The sequence below is a fragment of the Aegilops tauschii genome, chromosome 7 (assembly GCF_002575655.3).
Source record: "Aegilops tauschii subsp. strangulata cultivar AL8/78 chromosome 7, Aet v6.0, whole genome shotgun sequence".
NCBI classification, from domain to species: domain Eukaryota; kingdom Viridiplantae; phylum Streptophyta; class Magnoliopsida; order Poales; family Poaceae; genus Aegilops; species Aegilops tauschii.
The window spans coordinates 413195133-413212014 of record NC_053041.3 but is presented as its reverse complement, the minus strand read 5'-3'; positions in this window follow the sequence as shown (position 1 = coordinate 413212014).

The window sequence follows — 16882 nt, the reverse complement described above, 5'->3', positions numbered from 1 at the left end:
TCAAGTACCAAGAAGGAAGTGGCCAAAAAGGCTACACCCACGACCACGAGGAAGCGCAGCGGGAAAGTGAAGAGGAAAGAGAACGATTGCCTCTTACTTAAAGCACTCATCGCCCATAACCAAATTAACAATAGCTTGTTCGAATCGGGGAGTAATATTATTTCTGACGCCACAGATGATGAACAAGTAGAATTGTTGCTTGCTAAAAGAAAAGCAGACGTACTTGAAGCACGCAATTACGTCCATGGCTAGCCATTTGTTGTTGGCGAATACTTTGATGAGTGCAGCTCTAGTTGCCGCGAGTTACAAGAATATTGCATGGATCAAATGTCAGAAGGTCATCACCATTTGCTAGTCCACTACAACAGAGATCATTTCCGACACGATGTTGGTTCCATCATTGTGAGTTTTGAGGACTTACATCTCTTCTTCAACTTCAACGTGCTCAATGCCACTCTTGTTAGATGTGTGATTTTGTAAGTACTTAACAAACTCTGATCAACTTCTCCATACAAGGTTGTAAATGATAAACAGCTAACTGCATTTTATTCCTCTCAGGGGATTGAACGCGCAGAGAAGACAAGGTGAGAGTGTGTATTTCATAGATCCTACATTAGCAAATGGCACAGCATTACATGAAAAGGACCGAGGGGACTAGGCCATTAACATGGTCGTCCGTATCTACGAAAACACGTCCCATGCAGAATCATTTCTCTGGCCATATCATGAAGGGTAAGTCAAGTAAACAACCACGCATACACTGATTGTCTTTCAGATTTCGACATCATTCGTAAGTTCATGGCTTTCTTAATATGTAGCAATCACTGGATATTGGTATTCATTGTTCCAAACAAGAACACAGTTTACTACATCGATTCTCTCAGAGAGTCAACAAACGCTCAGGATCTGACACATCTTCAACAATTCTTGGATAGGTATTGAATTCTATGGTGTTGAAATTAATTTGCATTCATATCTAGTTCAATAATTGATGTTGTCAAAATTCATCATCATTTGCAGTGTGCTCGCATTGTGGGAAACTAAAACAGGGAACCTGTTCAAGAGGAAACTACCTCTGCAGCACGAGATCGTTTCTCCGGTAACACACCGAAATCCATTATTTTCAGAAAATTTATCCAACAGTCTGCAAATACCTTTCTTACGCTAGTCAAATGTTCAAGCTTCTAAATAAACCTATTTCTATCTTGTTCAAAGAAAAAATAATACATCTAACACCGGTTAGGTTGTTCCTAACAGGACAAATACATGACTAATTTTGTACAAAAAATTTCAGTGTCCTCAGCAAGAAGCAGGGACCAACCTTTGTGGATACTATGTTTGCAGACACATGATCTCCATCTGCAAATCTGCTGATAGTTGTGACGATCCTCGTGAATTAGTACCAGTTGAGGGAGTCCTGGACTAAGGGGTCCTCGGGCGTCTGGCCTGTTAGCCGTGGGTCGGACTGGTGGGCTGCGAAGATATCAAGACCGAAGACTCTCACCCGTGTCCGGATGGGACTCTCCTTGGCATGGAAGGCAAGCTTGGCGATCAGTTATGAAGATTCCTTTTCTGTAACCGACCTTGTGTAACCCTAGATCTCTCCGGTGTCTATATAAACTGTGTCTATATAAACTGGAGAGCTTAGTCCAGATAGAGAGAGACCCATTATCATAGTCGTACAAGCTAGACCTCTAGGGTTTAGCCATACGATCTCGTGGTAGATCAACTCTTGTAATACTCATATTCATCAAGATCAATCAAGCAGGAAGTAGGGTATTACCTCCATAGGGAGGGCCCGAACCTGGGTAAACATTGTGTCCCCTGTCTCTTGTTACCATCGACCTTAGACGCACAGTTCGGGACCCCCTACCCGAGATCCGTCGGTTTTGACACCAACATTGGTGCTTTCATTGAGAGTTCCACTGTGCCGTCCCCGAGAAGGTTTCGATGGCCCCTTTAATCGTCAACAATGACGCTGTCCAAAGAGGAACCTTCCTCCCCGGACAGACCTTCGTGTTCGGCGGCTTCGCACTGCGGGCTAACTCGCTTGGCCATCTGGAGCAGATCGATAGCTACGCCCCTGGCCATCAGGTCAGATTTGGGAGCTTGAACTACGTCGCGGACATCCGTGGAGACTTGATCTTCGCCGGATTCGAGACCGCGGCGACCGCTCCTGGTCACCTCGACGAACATGACCTAAATCTGTCGTCGGACCGCTTTCAGGAGATAGCTCCTGTAACTACTCCAGCCTTAGATCCGGAGCATACTGCGCCATCCAAGGACGGGAAGCTCAACCCCACCACAGAGGCCACAGATCCCGCGGTGTTGGAGCCGCACATGGACCTAAACTCATGGGACATCTGCGTTACCGGAACTCCGGACTCATCTCCGGTCATAAGTTCCGAACCATATGAGCCCGCGGACGCCAAACTTGAGTGTTTATCGATCTTCGAATTCGGCGCCGCAGACATCTTTCAGCATTCACCTTTGGGCGATGTGCTAAACTCATTAAAGAACCTATCCTTGGTAGGGGACTCACAGCCGAACTATGTTCGGTTCGAGCTAGGGGCTGATGATGGAGAATCTTGCTTCCCACCCGCCACCCACTTTATAGCCACAGTCGAAGATTTAACCGACACGCTTGATTATGGCTCCGAAGACATCGACAGTATGGACGGCGATGCCAATGAGGAGCAGGGCCAAAATCCGCCATCTACTAGACGATGGACGGCCACTTCCTCATACGACGTATACATGGTAGATACGCCCAAAAATATCAGCGGCGACGACAAGGAAAACCTAGCGAAGGAGGACCCTCCTAAGGCACAACCAAAACGCCGGCATCAGTGGCGCCACTCTAAATCGCGCCACAGTAGAGACAGCGACACCGGCACAAGAAACGACAACACTCCGGATGGTGCCGAAGATACAGAGGAACCTGACGAACAAACTGCCAAACGAGACAATCGGGAAGATGGGCAAGTCAGCCCTGACGAACATGCCATGAAAGAAGACTCGGAGGACGGTAGTTACCATCCGCTCTCCGAGGAGGAGGTGAGCCTCGGCAATGAAGACTTCATCGTGCCTGAGGAACCTCTCGAGCAGGAGCGCTTTAAGCTTCAGCTAATAGCCACTGTGAGGAGCCTGAAAAAGAAGCAGCAGCAACAGCTTCAAGTTGATCAAGACCTGCTCAATGACAGATGGACCGATGACCTAGCAGCCGAGGAATATGGCCTTAAGCGCCCAGCCAAAAGTTACCCGAAGCTACCTCAGTTCGACGATGAGGCGCCAGAGCACGCACCAGCATCACGCAATGCGGTTGATCGTCCACCGCGCGGCCGGGATAAAACGGAAACCCGAGCCGAAAAACAGACTGTCCCACCTCGTCGTAAAGGCAGGGATAAGACAGCTCGGGGCTATACATATGACCTTCGTCAAGACCTGGACAGTAGAGCAGGACACACAAGATCGATCTACGGATCGCAAGGACGTGCCTTGACACGCAACAACGGCTACCTATTCGGACGTGACAAACCTAGTCACGCCCGGGCCGAAAACCATAGATGGACTCCATCGGAGCTACGTCGTGACGCGGCTCGATATAGAGGCGCCGCACACCCTCTTTGCTTCACTGATGAAGTAATGGACCATGAATTCCCCGAAGGGTTCAAACCCGTCAATATTGAATCATACGACGGAACAACCGATCCCGCGGTATGGATCGAGGATTTTATTCTCCACATTCACATGGCCCGCGGAGATGACCTCCATGCCATCAAATACCTCCCACAAAAGCTCAAAGGGCCAGCTCGGCACTGGTTAAACAGCCTGCCTAAAAATTCCATCGGTAGCTAGGAGGACTTGGAAGAAGCTTTTCTTGACAACTTCCAAGGTACTTATGTCCGGCCACCAGACGCCGACGACTTAAGCCACATAGTCCAACAGCCTGGAGAATCAGCCAGAAAATTCTGGACTAGGTTCCTAACTAAAAAGAACCAAATCATTGACTGTTCGGATGCCGAAGCCCTAGCGGCCTTTAAACACAGCATCCGCGACGAATGGCTCGCCCGCCACCTCGGCCAAGAAAAGCCGAAATCTATGGCAGCCCTTACGGCACTCATGACCCGCTTTTGCGCGGGTGAGAATAGTTGGCTGGCTCGTAGCAAAAACACAACCAGCGAGGCGGGCCCCTGCGAGGTCAAAAGCAGTAACGGCAAGCTCCGACGTAACAGACACAAGCGCCGAAGCAATGCTGATAATGCCGAAGACACTACAGTTAATGCCGGATTCAGCGGCTCCAAGTCCGGTCAACGGAAAAAGGCATATAAAAGGAACAGTCAGGGATCATCCAGCTTGGACTGCATACTCGATCGTCCGTGCCAGATACATGGCACCCCAAACAAACCAGCCAATCATACCAATAGGGATTATTGGGTTTTCAAACAGGCCGGCAAGTTAAACGCCGAGAACAAGGAAAAGGGGTCACAAAGTGAGGACGATGACAAAGAGCCCCGGCAACCGAACTCAGGGGGGCAGAAGATGTTCCCCCCTCAAGTCAAAATGGTGAACATGATATATGCTACACACATCCCCAAAAGGGAGCGCAAGCGCGCACTAAGGGACGTCTATGTGATAGAGCCAGTCGCCCCAAAATTCAACCCATGGTCATCGTGCCCGATCACTTTTGATCGTCGGGATCATCCGACCAGTATCCGGCATGGCGGATCAGCCGCACTAGTCCTGGACCCAATCATTGATGGATTCCACCTAACGCGAGTCCTCATGGACGGCAGCAGCAGCCTCAATCTGCTCTATCAGGATACAGTGCGCAAAATGGGCATTAACCCATCACAGATCAAGCCCACAAGGACTACCTTTAAAGGAGTCATACCAGGTGTAGAGACCCGCTGTACGGGCTCAATCGCACTAGAGGTTGTCTTCGGATCCCCTGATAATTTCCGAAGCGAAGAGTTAATCTTCGACATCGTCCCATTCCGTAGCGGTTATCACGCACTACTCGGGCGGACAGCATTCGCTCGGTTCAACACGGTGCCGCACTATGCTTACCTTAAGCTCAAGATGCCCGGTCCACGCGGCGTCATAACGGTCAACGGAAACACGGAACGCTCCCTCCATACAGAGGAGCACACCGCCGCCCTAGCAGCAGAAGTACAGAGCGGCCTTCTCAAGAAGAACCGCAATCCGGCTGCCGAGCCCCTGGACACCATTAAGAAGGTCCGGACTATGCTGCAACAGGACAACTCGGCTCGTCAAGAGCTCGATTAGCAACTTGGCCTCCATCCCAGCCCCGATCAAGCAGTGGCATTCGTACCACGCGTACATAATTACGCACTCAAAATTCCATGGGCATCGACGGAGGCACAACTAGCTTGTGATCCACAGTTCGGCTCAACCGATCCCGGACACACATATACTTTCACTATTTCCCTTTTCCTTTTCCAGGTTTCTTTTACATAGGCCTTCTAGGACGGCCTGATTATCGGTCCTGTAAAAGGATAAATATACCAGGATAGCAAGAAGCACAGGCGTACAGGGAAGTTCTAGAGGTCAAATTAACGATCACTCTACCTGTTGTCAGGACCCACACGCAGCTCGCCTTTGGTTGTGGCATGTTAAATAGCCAGTTGCTTATCGCACTATTTGTATCGATGCGCTATGACGCATTAATACAGTTATAATGGAAACAGTTCGCGGCCCAAGTTAAGGGCCCCAGATATTACCTCTGTTCTCTTTCTGTTTTCCTTTTGATAACTTATGTTCTAGCATCCGTACACTTTGGTACATTTCATATTTGCTAGGGGCTCCCCAGCGCCCCACAAAACGGCAACAAAGTCCAAACACTTCTTACAGATAAGTTCGGCACCCCGAATTTAGCATTATATGCATTGGCTCCGAATCATGTCTTTGGTCAATAGTTGGGTTGCCCGGCTCCTGTGCTTGCTACCTTACGTTCCGCTACATCGGCTAAGGTAGTAAAGGGAGAAGTACTGTGATTGTGCCCTAGTTTATCCGGATGAGCACCTCAGTAGAGAAAGCCGAAAACTGACTGTCATGATGCGGCGAGAGCCAGTCAACTGTTCGGAGGTTGCAAACCGTTGGAGATTTCCTCCGCGTTACGCGAAGGATCGGTACTTCCCGACCAGACACTTATAGCACTCTAGTTCGAGTACTAGGGGCTGCATCCATGTTTTTATTGTCGAACTCATATGGGTAAGTGAGGGTGTTAAAGCCGAATAGTCTGGTTGCCTAGTTCGTTGCGCTAAACAACTCCTTCAAGGACCATATAATTGGATCAAGATTGTTTAGATTCCATCCCGAACACCTCCGTACTACCTACGCGGGGGCAGAAGCCGACGACTGGCCAACCCTCAGATTTCTTACAACACGGCCGCACAGGAGGTAAAATTAAAAACATAACAATCATTATATTACAAACCCACCTTGTTTTATCATACAGGTAGAGGCAACTTGAATACATTCATTCAAAAATCATGTCTTTCGCACAATGATCCGCGCCAATGCGGGACCCCTCCAAGACGTCGCCAAAGTATCGCTCAGGTGTGTTGTACTCCTTGCCCTCAGGCGGCCCTTCGGTCGCTAACTTGACAGCGTCCATCTTCGCCCACCAGACCTTGACATAAGAGAAGGCCAGACGCACGCCCTCGATGCAGACGGACCGCTTGACGACGTCCATCCAAGGACATGCATCCACTAGCCGCTTCACAAGGCCGAAGTAACTGCCGGGTATAGGTTCGGCTGGCCACAACCGGATTATTAAATCCTTCATGGCCAGTTCGGCCACCCGATGCAGCTCGACCAGCTGTTTTAGCTGATCGCTGAAGGGCACCAGATGTTCTTGCGCAAGATATTGCGACCAGAACAGCTTCTCCGTGGAGCTCCCTTCTTCGGCTCAGAAGAACTCCGCGGTGTCGGCCACACTCCGTGGTAGATCAGCAAAAGCCCCTGCAGAACTCCGAATCTAGGTTAGTAAAAGATACTTCCTCTTCACATATTTGCTTTGCATACTGAATGCCTTACCCGCCGCGACCTTCCTGGCCTCCTGGATCTCTTGGAGGGCGCCCTGGGCCTCATTCCGGGCCGTCTCCGCACTCTGACGAGCCTTGGAGAGTTCGGTCTCTTTCACCGACGCATCGCGCTCCAAGGCCTCGCACCTCCTCACTGTGTCCTGGAGCTCCTTCTGGACCTCGTTGACCCGGGCTTTGAGCTTCTTACGGGCGGCCTGCTCCTTAACCGCCTTCCCCTCGGCTTCGGCCAGGGCGTTCTTCAGGGCCTCGACCTCGGTCGTCGTTCCTATACATATCATGACACTTCAGTCAGTGTATATCATTTTACTCTTTTCGAACATATAACGGGTTATTACATACCTCGATTCTCCTGGAGCTGCCTCTTCACCTGGCAGAGCTCCCCCTCGGCCTGCTCCAGTCTTTGCTTCAGTTCGGAGACTTCAACAGTATGTGAGGCCGTGGCCAGCAGCAACGCCTGCGTATTCATTTTAGACAATTTTGGTTAGTTCCCTGCATTAAAAGATTGATCCTCTGTCCGGCTATTTCTCTCCGAACACCGGACAGTGTCTCAGGGGCTACTGTCTATACTGGGATTTTCTCTCTTTACGTCGCTTACCTCAAAATCTGTCAGCAGGCTGCTGCAGGCTTCAGTTAGTCCGCTCTTGGCGGACTGAACCCTTTCAATCACCGTGCCCATAAGAACACGGTGCTCATCCACAATGGAAGCGCCTCGTAGCGCTTCCATCAGATTATCCGGTTCCCCTGGTTGGACATGGGTCACTGGCGGAATGGGCATTCCCCCCTCTTTCAAAGGAGGTTGCACACCGGATCCCGGAGCCGTATTGGTCTCCGTAGTCGTATTCGGTGGAGGGCCAAACTGAGTATGGCCCTCTGAAAGATCGAGGATGTCTCCTAGAGGGGGGGTGAATAGGCGCTTTAAATTAATTACGGTTTAGGCTTGAACAAATGTGGAATAAACCTAGCGGTTAATTTGTCATGCACAAAACCTACAACAACTAGGCTCACCTATGTGCACCAACAACTTATGCTAAGCAAGATAGACAACTAAGTGATAGCAAGGTATATGACAAGAAACAAAATGGCTATCACAAAGTAAAGTGCATAAGTAAAGGGTTTGGGTAAGAGATAACCGAGGCACGCGGAGACAATGATGTATCCCGAAGTTCACACCCTTGCGGATGCTAATCTCCGTTTGGAGTGGTGTGGAGGCACAATGCTCCCCAAGAAGCCACTAGGGCCACCGTAATCTCCTCACGCCCTCGCACAATGCAAGATGCCGTGATTCCACTAAGGGACCCTTGAGGGCGGTCACCGAACCCGTACAAATGGCAACCCTTGGGGGCGGTCACCGAACCCGTACACTTTGGCAACCCTTGGGGGCGGTCACCGGTACCCGTCAAATTGCTCGGGGCTATCTCCACAACCTAATTGGCGACCCCGACGCTTGCCCGGAGCTTTACACCACAATGATTGAGCTCCGAACACCACCAACCGTCTAGGGCGCCCAAGCACCCAAGAGGAACAAGCTCAAGGGTACCAAGCACCCAAGAGTAATAAGCTTCTCAACTTGTAACTTCCACATATCACCGTGGAGAACTCAAACCGATGCACCAAATGCAATGGCAAGGGCACACGGAGTGCCCAAGTCCTTCTCTCTCAAATCCCACCAAAGCAACTAATGCTAGGGAGGAAAATGAGAGGAAGAACAAGAAGGAGAACACCAAGAACTCCAAGATCTAGATCCAAGGGGTTCCCCTCACATAGAGGAGAAAGTGATTGGTGGAAATGTGGATCTAGATCTCCTCTCTCTTTTCCTCAAAAACTAGCAAGAATCCATGGAGGGATTGAGAGTTAGCAAGCTCGAAGAAGGTCAACAATGGGGGAAGAACACGAGCTCAAAAGATAAGGTTGAATGGGGAAGAAGACCCCCTTTTATAGTGGGGGGAACAATCCAACCGTTACCCCCAAAACAGCCCCGCAGAGGGCGGTACTACCGCATAAGGCAGCGGTACTACCGCTGAGAACAGCGGTACTACCGCTCCCCCGGGCGGTACTACCGTGGAGTTAGGAGGGCAGGAGAGATACAGACTCGAGCGGTACTGCCGCGGTGGTAGGGCGGTACTACCGCTCATGAGCGGCACTGCCGCTCTACTGCCGCTGCGAAGTACCGCACAATCCGACACGAAAAAAGACCCCTCGAGTCGACGCGGCAGGGGCCTGGTACCGCAGCGGTACTACTGCTGAGGACCCACCGGCGGTACTACCGCTGCGGAGCGGTACTGCCGCCTGTGACTCCTAAGCGGTACTACCGCTGGGTACCGCGGTACTACCGCTGGCGCCATCCTAAAGCCACTGCCACGAAAACAAGTATACTCCAAGGAAAACCAGAACTGCCAAAACTTCTTCATATGAGCTCCGAATTGAGCAAACTCAAGCTTGTTGGATACAAGACGACGAGTAGCATCAAAACAGCAATTGGTTATAGTAAGAAGAGGTAGGGAGGTATGCCTAACAAATAGAGGATTGAAACCTCCAACCGAGAAGAACCGGCATAACCTCCAACATCGAAAACATCATAGAAGATCCGAGTGAACTCCGTTTTCGATGAACTCGAGCTTGTCATCAAGATGACCATAAGCTCCAAAACTCACAAAGAGAAGAACCAAACAAGAACCAATAAAGATGATGCAAGGATGCAATGGTTTGAGCTCTCTATGAACGATACGATCAAGCTACTCATCGAGAGCCCCCCCTTGATAGTACGACAATCGATCCTATAACCCGGTCTCCCAACTACCATCATGAGACTGGTAAAATAGAAAACCTATCAAGAGCAAACCTTTGCCTTGCACATGGTCCACTTGAGCTAGATGATGACGATCTTGACTCCCTCAAGATGGACCACCTTTCTTGATTGCGTTGGCTCGATGAAGACTAGTTGATTGCTCCCCCATACTCCACTATGGGTGAGCCACCCTTCCGCACATCTTCACAAGTCCATTGTCACCACACTGGACGGCAAGCTTCAAGCACTTGATCTCTTCATGATGCTCCACTTGAACTTGCACACGGCAATGTTGGTGACGATCACCACTTGATGTCATCCTCTCCATGGGTTGAGTGATATCTTCCTCTTGACCCAAGCCCATGAACACATACCTAACCCCACATAGAACACTCACGAAGACCATGGGTTAGTACACAAGGCGTAATTGACAATGCTTACCATACCATGGGATCGCTTGATCCCTCGGTACATCTTGTGCGCTTTGTGTGTTGATCAGCTTGATTCACTCTTGACTTAGTCTTGATCAACCTTGACTCTTTCTACCTCTCTTCATTTGGATGATGTCTTGAAGGTAAACATGAATGATCACACAATCTTCTTCTTCAAGACATGCTTGCAATAAGCTCAACTCTCACATGACCAATCTTTGGATAATTCCTTAATAACACCTTGGTCACCACATAAACTCCTTGAAACCAACACATGGACTTCAATAAATGCCTATGGACAAATCCTTCAAATATAACTCAAGGCAACCATTAGTCCATAGAGATTGTCATCAATTACCAAAACCAAACATGGGGGCACCGCATGTTCTTTCACCCTCATCACCAGTCTCCACGGGGATTGGCTCCCCCTGGTGCTCGGCGACGGAGGTTTCGCCCTCTGGCGCCTCCTTGACAGCGTCCGGAGTCTCTCCTCGGCCTGGAGCGGTCCTTCGAGACAACACCTCGGTGTCGTCCTTGGCCTTGGGAGTTGAGCGGTCGGCGGTGACATGCTGGCCATCTCCTTTGAATCCAACGAACCTCCTGACGAGGAATGCTGGAAGCTGTCGTGGGCCGGACTGTAATAACACAATTAACCATGTCAATGCAATGAAGAGAAGAGGTTGGATATATGGGTACGCATGAATCATAGCACTTACGATGCGGCCCGAGGCTTAGCGCGGGGGCAGTGCTCCGGACTGCTATCGACATCCCATGCGGAGTTATCCGCAAGGGAGCCCTTCCTCTTCTTGGGTGTCCCCACCTCCAGATTCATGGAGGCTTCCCTCTTCTTCCTCCCCTCATCACGGGGAGGGATCTCCTCCTCCTCCTCGTCCTTGTCCTCAGGGACGGAGGAATGGGCCTCTTCGTCTTCGGACGTCACGTCCGAAGTGCCCTTGCGACGGGGGCCACCTTTGGCCCCCTTGGCCTTCTTCTCCGGCGCCTTATAGGGCGCCGGCACTAGCATCTTCGCTAAACGCGGGACGACTGGTTCTTCAGGCAGCGCAGCCGGACACTGGATCTGCTTCACCCTCTCCATCCAGGCCTAAAGAAGCAATGATAATAAAAGCTTAGATATCATCCTTGAAACAAGAAAGTAGGGGATGCGCTAAAAATAACATACCTCGCTGGCGAGGTGGTTAATGTCGTGCCCGCGGTCTGAATCTGTGGCCGGCGGCTTCTCGTTGCCCTTAAAGAGCAACTTCCAGGCATCTTCGTGAGTGGTTTCGAAGAGCCTCTTCAGGGTATGGTGCTTCTTCGGATTGAACATCCATAGAGGGCGGCTTCGGCTTTGGCACGGGAGAATCCAGCGAACTAGCATCACCTGGATTACATCGACAAGTTTGACATCCTTGTCCACCATGCTTTGAACGCGCGTCTGCAGCGCTATCAGCTCATCCGGCGAACACCAGTTCGGACTCTTCTCGACCCAGGAGGTGAGTCGCATGGGAGTGCCGGGGTTGAACTCGGCAGCTGCGGCCCAGGTGGCGCCGCGGGGTTCTGTGATGTAGAACCACTGTTTCTGCCATTCCTTTACCATCTCCATGAAAGTGCCTTTTGGCCAGGGGACGTTTGCCAGCTTGCTCACCATGGCGCCCCCGCGCTCTACGTGCTGGCCATCCACCACCTTCGGCTTCACATTGAAAACCTTAAGCCACGGCCCGAAGTGGGGCTGGATGCAGAGGAATGCCTCACACACAACATTGAACGCCGAGATGTTGAGGAAGGAGTTCGGGGACAAATCATGGAAATCTAACCCGTAATAATACATCAGTCCATGGACGAAAGGGTGAAGCGGAAACCCTAGTCCACGGACGAAGTGAGGGAGGAAAACTACCCTCTCAGTAGGCTTCGGGGTGGGGACGACTTGCCCTTGGGCTGGTAGGCGGTAGGCAATTTCCTTTGCCAAGTACCCGACCGCCCGAAGCTCGGCAATGTCTTTCTCCTTGACGGAGGAGACCATCCATTTGCCTTGACCTCCGGATCCGGCCATGGTCGGATGCTTTTCGGAGATAGAGAAAGATGAGAACTTGGGCGCTGGAGCTCAAGATTGGAAGGGCGGAGGAAGAAAGAAGGCGTGGGTGAAGAAAGGGAATCCTCATCCCCTTATAAAGGCCATGAATATCAAGCGCCTCCCCACTCGCCTCAAAACTCGCCTATTCCCAAGGACTGTGTAAATGGCACGGTTGGGTTACCCATACCCGTATTGATGAGAATCCCGCAATAAGGGGACACGATCTCTTCTTTGACAAGACGTGCCAATGGCAACCGCGTCTCGAAACGTGGAGCGGCAGACGAAAAACGGTTCAAAATTATGACCGAGCAGATGTGATGTCATGTTGTAAAAAGTTGTCAGCGGATTGGACTCGTGGAGTATTATATTCTCTCTGCGGTTGTGTGTCGTGTGTGTTACAGGTCCAGATACAATCATTACGTCTGGAGACTATCTTGGAGTTCGGAAAGGGGAACCCGCCTTGCAATGCCAAAGACAAATCTGCGCGCCGGACTCCTCGTCATTGAAGCCAGGTTCAGGGGCTATTGAGGGAGTCCTAGACTAAGGGGTCCTCGGGCGTCCGGCCTGTTAGGCGTGGGCCGGACTGGTGGGCTGCGAAGATATCAAGACCGAAGACTCTCACCCGTGTCCGGATGGGACTCTCCTTGGCGTGGAAGGCAAGCTTGGCGATCACTTATGCAGATTCCTTTTCTGTAACCGACCTTGTGTAACCCTATATCTCTCCGGTGTCTATATAAACCGGAGAGCTTAGTCCGGATAGAGAGAGACCCATTATCATAGTCATACAAGCTAGACCTCTAGGGTTTAGCCATACGATCTCGTGGTAGATCAACTCTTGTAATACTCATATTCATCAAGATCAATCAAGCAGGAAGTAGGGTATTACCTCCATAGAGAGGGCCCGAACCTGGGTAAACATTGTGTCCCCTGTCTCCTGTAACCATCGACCTTAGACGCATAGTTCGGGACCCCCTACCCAAGATCCCTCGGTTTTGACACCGACACCAGTAAGTCTATCTTAATTAATATCTTCTACTCCACTCATATGGCACATTCTGATCTTAAAAATACTGCAGCTCGTCTTAAAATCGAGGACCCCTGAACCGCTCCCGGCTGGTGAATTGCTGATGGTTCGGAGATTTATCAGCGACTTCTTCCTGGATCACTACATCAATCCCACTTGTGATGATGAAGATTTCAGCATGGTTTCTCCTGAAACATTGAGTAAGAGTTAGCCACTAAACATATAACGCATGGATCCATTATTTTCCATCTGATGAGGTCTTCGTATTTTGTACACTATGATTAATTATGTAATGCATGTATGTGTGGACAAATCATTGGAATTTAGCTACCATATGTTCAATTGCAATTGTTGCGAAATCTGATGAATGTTCTTCCTGTGGACACTTTTGCTCAATTGAATATTGTGGCGAATTTGCTTTTTGCGTGCCAATTTAAAATGGGATATTTTTGTTTATTTGTTCAATTAAATATTATGGTGATTTGCTTTTTGCGTGCCGATTCAAAATGGGATATTTTTGTTTTAACCTGGCAATTGCTCCGCACACGGTTCAACTAAATGAGTGTGTGCGATCCACATCGGAAAGCATACCTCAATCGTATTGGAACCGTCGGTGATACACAGCAGATCGCAAACGATTCGCGGCGCTACTACGTGTGCGTACGTTCTCCGGAACCATTTGTGATATCGCGTTATCGCACACGAGAACTGGGAGTAAACCGTGCCCAATGCAAAATACAATCCCAGTCGTATTTTTTCCAGGAAACGTGTGGGATCCCAAACGAAAAGCACACGTCACTCTTGTCGCAACCGTCGGTGATACCTAACAAATCACAAACGGTCTGCAACACTTGTATGTGTGCGAAGGGGCTCCTGAACCGTTTGTGATAGAACATTATCGCAGACGATAATTGTTGGAAAATGTGTGTGATGGAGTCAAGCATGGCAGACGGGTTACGCAGAAAACTCATGTGCGATAGGGCACAAATCACACACAGTTCATATGTTGGCCCGTGTGCCTTACATACTGTTCCCAAACGGTTCGTTACGACAAACCATATGGTTTCACTGCGTCATTAGAAACGCTTAATCACCGATACCACACGTGCGAAAGAATTTAGTGTGTGCTGCATCGCACACGATTACATTTTGGAAGGCCTCTGGATCACTATTCCATATCCCTAACGGTTTCTGGGTCGTGTGGGAAGGACCCCCTATCGCACACACTCACTTGGCGACGGTTCCGAAGGCCGTCGCGGAAAGGGGTAAAAAACCGTTTGTTTAGGACCGACGCGCACCAGTGTGCTTGCATTAGAGTAGTGTAGCATGTTACTACTTTCGGATAATCCTATTCTGCCGCATAGCCTATCTTTGCTACTACTGTTGTTACCTTTACTTGCAATCTTAAATGCTTAGTATAGGATGCTAGTTAGGCCCTAATGCTAGTTTATCATCAGTGGCCCTACCTTCTTGTCCGTCTGCCATGCTATACTATCGGGTCGTGATCACTCGGGAGGTGATCACGGGTATATTCTTATATACATAATATATGATATATGTGGTGACTAAAGTCGGGTCGACTCGTAGAGTACCCGCGAGTGATTCACGGATTGGGGGCTGAAAGGACATTTGTCCCGATGGCCCTCTGAGTGGATCTTTGTGGCGGAGCGACAGGGCAGGTTGAGACCACCTAGGTGAGAGGTGGGCCTGGCCCCTGGCCGGCGTCCGCGATTACTTCAAAATAACAAGCTTAATGAGATCTTGGTATTTGATCTGAGTCTGGCCACTGGCCTATACGCACTAACCAACTACGCGGGAACATTTATGGGCACTGAACGTCGTGGTATCAGCCGAAGCCTTCTTGACGTCAGCGGTTGAGCGGCGCGCGCCGGATTGGACTGGAACGCCTACTCTTGTATTCGGGAGGCTAGGTCTACTTTCAGCCGCCCACACAACGTGCAAGAGTGCAATGGGCGATGGGCCCAGACCCCTGCGTGCTTAGGATTTATACCGGCGTGCTGACCTCTCTGTTGAGCCTAGGTAGGGCTGTGACGTGTTGATCTTCCGAGGCCGGACATGACCCAGGAAAGTGTGCCCGGCCAGAGGGATTAAGCGTGTTGGGTAATGTGGTGCACCCCTGCAGGGAATTTTATCTATTAGAATAGTTGTGTCCCTCGGTAAAAGGACGACCCGGAGTTGTACCTCGACCTTATGACAACTAGAACCAGATGCTTAATAAAACACACCCTTTCAAGTTCCAGATACAACCCAGTGATCGCTCTCTCACAGGGCGACGAGGAGAGGATTGCCGGGTAGGATTATGCTATACGATGATACTTGGTTAACTTACCAGCTATTCTCTTCTATATGCTTCAAGATGGAGGCTGCCAGAAGCGTAGTCTTCGATAGGACTAGCTATCCCCCTCTTATTCTGGCATTCTGCAGTTCAGTCCACAGATACTACCCATTTCATTGATACCATTGCATATGTAGTGTAGATCCTTGCTTGCGAGTACTTTGGATGAGTACTCATGGTTGCTTTGCTCCCTCTTTTCCCCCTTTCCATTCTTCTCGGTTGTCGCAACCCGATGCTGGAGCCCAGGGGCTAGACGCCACCATCGACGATGACTCCTACTACACTACGGGTGCCTACTACTACGTGCAGACCGCCGCCGACGACTAGGAGTAGTTTAGGAGGATCCCAGGCAGGAGGCCTGCGCCTCTTTCGATCTGTATCCCAGTTTGTGCTAGCCATCTTATGGCGACTTGTTTAACTTATGTCTATACTCAGATATTGTTGCTTCCACTGACTCGTCTATGATCGAGCACTTGTATTCGAGCCCTCGAGGCCCCTGACTTGTATTATGATGCTTGTATGACTTATTTATTTTTAGAGTTGTGTTGTGATATCTTCTTGTGAGTCCCTGATCTTGATCATACACGTTTGCGTGTATGATTAGTGTATGATTGAATCGGGGGCGTCACACCCTCCCCACATATATATATATATATATATATATATATATATATATATATATATATATATATATATATATATATATATATATATAGGTGGGATGGGGCGGAGAGGCAGCCAGGGGCGCCCTAGGGTTGGCTGCCTCCCCCTAGGGGCCTTGCCTTGCCCTGCGCCCCCCTTTTCCATGTATGCATGAAGGGGAAGGAAAGAGGGGTGAGGGAAGGAAGTGGGAATCCTAATCCACACTTTCCTTTCCCTTCCCCCCTTTCCTTCTCCTCCTCCTATAGCCTTATAGGGCGCACCAGCCCATTGTGGGCTGGTGTGTTCCTTCACAAGGCCCATAGGATCGCCGGGGTACCCGAAACACCTTCCGGTGACCCGATAAGTACCCGATACCCTCCGGAACACTTCCGGTGTCCGAATACCATCGTCCTATATATCAATCTTTACCTCTCGATCATTTCGAGACTCCTCTCATGTCCGTGATCTCATCCAAGAGTCCGAACAACATTCGGTCACCAAAT